Source organism: Dromiciops gliroides, chromosome 2, assembly GCF_019393635.1.
Source record: "Dromiciops gliroides isolate mDroGli1 chromosome 2, mDroGli1.pri, whole genome shotgun sequence".
In the NCBI taxonomy this organism is placed as follows: Eukaryota; Metazoa; Chordata; class Mammalia; order Microbiotheria; family Microbiotheriidae; genus Dromiciops; species Dromiciops gliroides.
Genome location: NC_057862.1, coordinates 466,881,906 through 466,889,146, shown reverse-complemented (window position 1 = coordinate 466,889,146; position 7,241 = coordinate 466,881,906).

Here is a 7,241-nt window from a genome sequence, read left to right as displayed (position 1 = left end):
GGCATGGTGGACATTAGTAGGTAGCAGCAACTTAATATTTATTCATTCAACAAGCGTTTATTAAGTGTTTGCTATGGGCTAAGTAATAAAGATACAAAGACAAATCAAAACAGATGAATTCATAGCTTATCCTAGAGATAAGAGGGAACTATCAGATTCTTGAGTAAAAGAGTGACTTGGTAAGACCTGTGCTTTAGTAATATCAGTTTGGCAGTTTGGGGGTGGGGGGAGATGGATTAAAGAGCAGAGAAACTGAATGCAGGGAGACCATTTAGAAGGTTATCATGAGAACAGTGTGGGCATAGAGGTCCTAACTTGAGTGGTGAGTGAGTGATGTTGTACAGGGAGAATGAATAAAACTTGGCAGCTGGTTTGGATATCAGAGTGAGTGAGAGGGAAGTTCTCAGGATGACTTTGAGCTTGTGAACCTGGATGTTTGGAAGGATAGTGGTATCGTCCACAGAAATGAGGAGGTCAGGAAGAGGAGTGGTTTGGGGGAGAAATGATAACAAGTTCTATTTTTTTTTTTTGTGGGGCAATGAGGGTTAAGTGACTTGCCCAGGGTCAGTCACACAGCTAGTAATTTCAAGTGTCTGAGGCTGGATTTGACTTCAGGTCCTCTTGAATCCAGGGCCAGAGCTTTATCCAATGTGCCACCTAACTGCCCCAACAAGTTCTGTTTTACTTGGTGTTGAGCTGGAGATACCATGGGGCATCTAGGGAAATATCCATCTAATAGACTGCTGATTGAGTAAGTGCCTTGAGGGCAGATTCTCCGGGCTTTGTATATGTATTCCCAACATAGGCACTATATGTAGTTGGTGCCTGATAAATTCTTTTTATTGATTAATGCAAGACTGGGGCTCAGGAGAGAGGCGAGGGCTGACAGTATAGATGTAGGCGGCATCAGAGGAGATTCTATTTGTTCCATTGGCCCCAGAGGGCAGAACTGAGAGTGGTGGGCAAAGATGGCAAGGGACAAATTTGGGCTTGATAGCAGGAGAGATTTTGTATCTAGTAATTGTGTCCATAAATGCATTAATAATAGGGGGAACATGTTGTAGGGGGATTCTTTCTCAGGTATGGGTTAGACTAAATGGTCACTGGGGTGCCTCCCAAATCCGAATGAAAAATTCTGTACACAATTAGAACCAAAGTGAAAATAAAGAAGTAATTTTTTTTCTATCCAAGTTCATGGACTCCCTGAAATCTATTCATGGTGGGTAGTGTCTATAGACCTCAGTTTGAGAACCTCTGCCTAGTCCAATGCCCCCATTTTACATATGATCAAACTAAAGACCTATGAGTTCTAGTGACTTGCCCAAGATAGTCCAGTCTGAGATGTGAATTCCGTTCTTTTGATTCCCTCTTGCTTTGTGGCACAGGAAGAGGGAGGGCATAGATGCAGAGGGTGAGGTATGGGAGAGGGGAGATGATAGAACTCACATAGAACAGCTAGAAGGTAACAAAATCTGGAATAAGAATTGGGTGCTTGAAAAACCTGGAAAGGTTTGGGATGCTCGTTGTGATGTGTGAAATGAATAAAAGTATTTCTAAGCAGCAGCAAGGGCTAGACCAAGATTAAAGAGTATGGATTTGTATTGGATTCTAACAGTGTCATGACTTTCTCTAGTAGTACTCTGTAGCCTATAGATCAGTGGTTCTTTTTTCTTTTTTTGGGGGGGGGGGCAATTGGGGTTAAGTGACTTGCCCAGGGTCACACAGATAGTAAGTGTTAAGTGTCTGAGGTCAAATTTGAACTCAGGTACTCCTGACTCCAGGGCGAGTGCTCTATCCACTGTGCCACCTAGCTGCTCCATAGATCAGTGGTTCTTAAAGGAAGGAAAGAAACAAGTATTTATTAAGTGCCTACTATAAGCTAGGCACTGGAGTCCATGAACTTGTCCTTTTAATATTCTGAAAACTGTGCTTCAATGCAATTGGTTTCTTTTGTAGTGCTAAGTATTTTATTTTATGTATTTAAAAATATCATCTGGAGGAGTTCATAGGCTTCGTCAGACTGTCAAAAGGTTTCATGACTTTAAAAAGGTTAAGAGGGGGCAGCTAGGTGGTACAGTGGATAAAGCACAGGCCCTGGATTCAGGAGGACCTGAGTTCAAATCCTGCCTTAGACACTTGATGACTATTAGCTACGTGACCCTGGGCAAGTCACATAACCCTCATTGCCCCGCAAAAAAAAAAAAAAAAAAAAAGGTTAAGAAGCTCCTTGGTCCAAAGGGAGGAGCAAGGGGGCTGAAAAGATTGCTGGGCTTGGAGTCAAAAAACCTGGATTCAAGTATTGCTTCCTCTGGCACTTACAAGCTGAATAACTCTGGGCCAGTCACTTAGCCTCCACGTAGCTTAGACAGCATTCTGCGATGAATCAATTAAATCACAGATGGATTGCTATCTTCATTGCAGGAGACAGTCTCATATATTCACTCAGCAGCCTGGGAGTGGAAGTGCAGGAGGTGAATGGGGTGGTGGTGATGGTGGTGAATGGGGAGAAGCTACCCAGGATTGGGAAGACAGTAGAAAGACAGAGCAGAAGACAGAGAAAATGAGGGACTGTAGAATACCAGCAAGGTTATCAGTGAAATGACTGCTTATGAGGTCCAGGCTAGGATGAGAGGGAAGAAGGAGGCTGATGGCAAGAGAGAATGGGACAGGATCAAAGGTCCAGAGGTAGATGGTGCCAAGAGATGAATTTAGGCTGATTAGAAGGAGAACTTTTCTAACAATTAGTGCTATCCCAATGTGGAATGGGATACTTGTGGAAGGTAGTGGAATTTCCTAACCATAGACCTTCAAGCAGAGGCTAGGTGGCTGTCAGGCATGTGGTGGTAAAGATTCTTGTTCCAGGTTGGACTAGATGTCCTTTGAGGTCTTTTCCCCCAGACCTGGAATGAACTACCTTCTTACTTCCATCTCTGGGAATCCCTGGTTATCCTTCAGAACCCAACTGAAGCAACACATTCTATACTAGGTGCTGTTCTCTGCCCTCCCCTCCCCACCAACTTGCTGCTGTTAGCACCCTCCTCTCAAATCACTTTGGATTTATTTGCATATACCTTTATATGCATATATAATCTCCCAACAGAATGTAAGCTACTTGAGGGCAGGAACTGATTCACTTCTGTCTTTGTATCTCTAGCACCTAGCATAGTGCCTGGAACCTAACAGGTGCTTAATAAATGCTTATTAAGTGATTGGTTCTAGCTCTGAGATTCTATGATTCAAGGCTTTGAAGAGGGTGAGAAGCAGGCTTAATCAGAAGAAGAGAATGGGGAAAGAAAGGAGGTTGTGGTCAAGGAAGAACATTTTAGAACTTGAAATCTGGGAATTGGGATGTGGATTTTTGTTGTTGTTGTTGTTGTTTTTTAAGCAAAACAGTTTTTATTTATTTATTTTTTGATTAGGTAAAATATTGCCATATTGGTCATTTTGTATAAATAAACTTGATTAAAATTTAAAAAATGAAAGAAAGTGAAAAATAGCATGTTTCAGTCTGTTCCATCAATATCAGTTGGAGGTGGATAGTATGTTTCATCAATAGTCCTTTGGGATTGTTTTGAATCATTGTATTGTTGAGAATAGTCAAGGCATTCATAGTTCTTCATCAAACAATATTGTTGTCTCTGTGTACAATGTTATCTTGGTTCTGCTCACTTCACAATACATCATTTCATACATGTCTTTCCAGGCCTTTCTGAAGTCATCCTGCTTATCATTTCTTATAACACAATAATATTCCATCACCGTTACATACCACAGTTTGTTTAGTCATTCCCCAATTGATGGGCATTCCTTTGATTTGAATTGGGATGGTTTTGAGTGAGAACAAAGCCTAGAGTATGGATGCACTGGTAGGTGGCTCAAAGGAATAGAGAGAAGGTATGGGTCACCCCACTTGGGGAAGTCAAGGAACCATGGGGCCACAGTGTTGACTGGGTCCTCAGTCTGGATGACAAAGTCACTGAGAATGAGGACAGTGTATAGAGAACAATTGGGTGAGAAAAGAGCTGACATTCATGAAAAAGGTGGGAAAGTGACCAGGAGATAGGTAGGCAAAGATGACAAGAATTGGGAAAATATCAGAAATGGATGTCAAGACCTTTCTTCAAAAGGGAAGAAATTATTGGATAATGGGACCAGAGGTATAGACTGAAGACGGTAAGCAAGGAATACACTGACCCTTCTCCTACTTTCAGTGAATTGGGATGAATGGGAATACAAGTGGGTTTCATGACAGATGATTTCCAGGGAGTTGGTATCATCAAAGGAAAAGCAGGTTCCCCATAGGGTGAGGAGGTAGGTAGAAGGAATACTTGTGGAAAAAGCCAAAGGTTATAGGGAGGTCTATTTGCAGAGCATGATGGAATTTATTTCAATCAACATTTATGGTGTTAATTTTGTATAAGTAACTATGTGGAAGGGGTTTATTAGAGAGATGCGGAACAGAGCTGGAGTGGTTCTGGGGAGGGATGGACTTTCGCTGAATAGGGATGAGAGTGCAGGAGAACACTGGACACGAGTACCCAAGGCAGCAATGTGGACAATGAAGGAGGATGAATGTGGAGGGTGAAGAAAGCAAGAGAGTAGAAAAGAGATCAGAGGGACATATTAGTGAGAGGGGGAAATGTATAGTATTATGTAATTTCAGAGTTAGAAGGGACTCTCAGAGCTCTAGTCCAAGCCTCTCTACAGCATCCCTGGCCTGTGGGCATACAGCCTTTACCTGAAGATGACCTACGAAAAGGAAACTACTACCTACAAGGGAAGCCGAGTCCATGAGGTTAGGGTGATAGTTATTGGCCAACCGTAAGGTAGCCTAGTCCACTTTGGGGTAGTTCATATTATTAAGGACTTCTTTCTTTACTTCAAATCTAAGTCTGCCTTTTGGCAACTTTGCTCCTTTATCTCTAGGTCTGATCTCTGCGACAAAGCACAATAAGTTGAATTCTCTCCTCCATGAAATAATCCCTTAAATGTTTGAAGACAGTGAACCTGTCCTTCCTAAAGTTGTCTATTCTCCAGACGAGACATCCCCTTTTCCTTCAGCCAACTCTCATGAGGCCCACCACCACCTTGACACTCTCCAGCTTCCCAGAGGAGAAACTTCAAATTTCATGATAACCATCATCTTCATGTAATTTGATTGATTATTAGAAGGGAAGAGGGGGAAGATATTTGGGTTATTAAGCCTGAGGCACAGTCCTTACCTCTGGTTCCAAACTGCCCTGGTTAAATGTTGAAGAAAGTTGCATGTTTGGGGTGATGGATAAGAGCAGTGGGAGAAAATTGGGGAGAGAGTAAGCTCACGACAGAAATAGAAGTGATTTTTACATTTTCTTTTTTGGACAAGTGTTTTTTGTTTGTTTAAAAAGACAGTGACTTGGGGCAGCTAGGTGGCACAGTAGATAGAGCACTGGCCCTGGAGTCAGGAGTACCTGAGTTCAAATCCAGCCTCACACACTTAACACTTACTAGCTGTGTGACCCTGGGCAAGTCACTTAACCCCAATTGCCTCACTTAAAAAAAAAAAAAAAGACATTGACTTTTTAAAAAAATGTAGCTAAAGAAACTGGAGGGTAGGCCTGGGCCATGAAACCTTTACTTTTACCCAAAGCTCATATGCCATTATTTTTTTGTTTGTTTGTTTTTGTTTTTTGTTTTTTTGGTGTGAGGCAATTGGGGTTAAGTGACTTGCCCAGGGTCACACAGCTAGTAAGTGTTAAGTGTCAGAGGCCGGATTTGAACTCACGTCCTCCTGACTCCAGGGCCGGTGCTCTATCCACTTCGCCACCTAGCTGCCCCCAGCTCATATGCCATTATACAAATCCCACCCCCACCCTCCAATCCCCTGAGAAAAGTAAGCCCTTTTCTTTGCTGATTTTAAAGAAAGAATTCCCTTCTGTGCTGGATTTCTGAATTCCTCATTCTCTACCCAGCACACAATTCCTTAATTGTATATACTAACAACCTTCTGACCAACCACTTCCATTTTGGTGCATTTTTCTCTAGAGTTCTTGTGTATATAACCCTGGATTTTTGGTAACATAAAAGCAAATTTCTCTTTCAGGGACATATTTGTCTTCTAAATATTCCTGAAACTCAATTGACATTAATGGAGACATACTCAGTAAGCCAGTAAGTGCCTTACAGTCCTTCCCTCTGTAGCAGGGAGGTAGTGAGGACTACGAGGCAGTAGTGATCGCCAATTGCCTGAAGGACAGTGCTGGTGCTAAGCGTCATATTTTCAAATCTTGAAATTCTTCCTTGTTAAGTATCTGATTTCTTTTAGGCTTAGCTTGACTTCCTTCAGTCCCTGGACTATGAGCCCAGAATATCTTTTCAAGTTTTATATAAGGGTGGATTTTCTCTCTCTCTCTCTCTCTCTCTCTCTCTCTCTCTCTCTCTCTCTCTCTCTCTCTCTCTCTCTCTCTCTGTCTCTCTCTCTCTCTCTCTCTCTCTCTCTCTCTCTCTCTCTCTCTCTCTCTCTCTCTTTTGATGTTCAAATACTTTTTTATTTGTTTCTTTCACTCATAATAAGACCTGTGTTTTGACAAATGAAGACATCACTGAAGAAAGGCATGTGGCTTGTGTTTATGTCAGGGGTCAACCTGGCTCTGGCAAGTTGGCTTTTATGATTCAGTCTCATGACTACAGCAGCTCTCCACCCTAATTTATAGTGTAATGCAATGCAGTGAGCTACATGGTAAGAAACACTGTGTAGGCAGATAGGCATGTGTATGGATATACCTTTTGGGTTCTGGAAACAGACAATATGTAAAAACCCGAGTGTTACAGAAACAAATTAGAATTCATCTCACGGTGAGCTTACATATAGGGATTTCTCATAGCTCCTTCCCTTTTCTCCCCCAACCCCCAATCCTGCCTCCTAGAGAAGTGTTCATCTCCTTGCTGTGAAGAATGTGTTCACACTGTGAAGTGTGTGTATAAGAGCTTTATATTAGGAATCTCAGGTCATGATACTTTTTTTTTGTGCTCTGCCTTGGTTTCCTGCTCCAAGACATCTAGTTGAGATTGTGTGTGGTGCCATCTCTCATCTCACTCAGTGATACAATATGTCATCTTCCCAAAGTCCTTGTCTATCGGGTCTTTTATTTCTGAAGGATTCCAAGTCTTAGCGCTTCTGAGATACTAGATCCCTTTTTGGACTGGACCACTAAGAGCTGATAAGCAGAACTGAGATGGAGCGCCAGGACAATAGGTGTAGG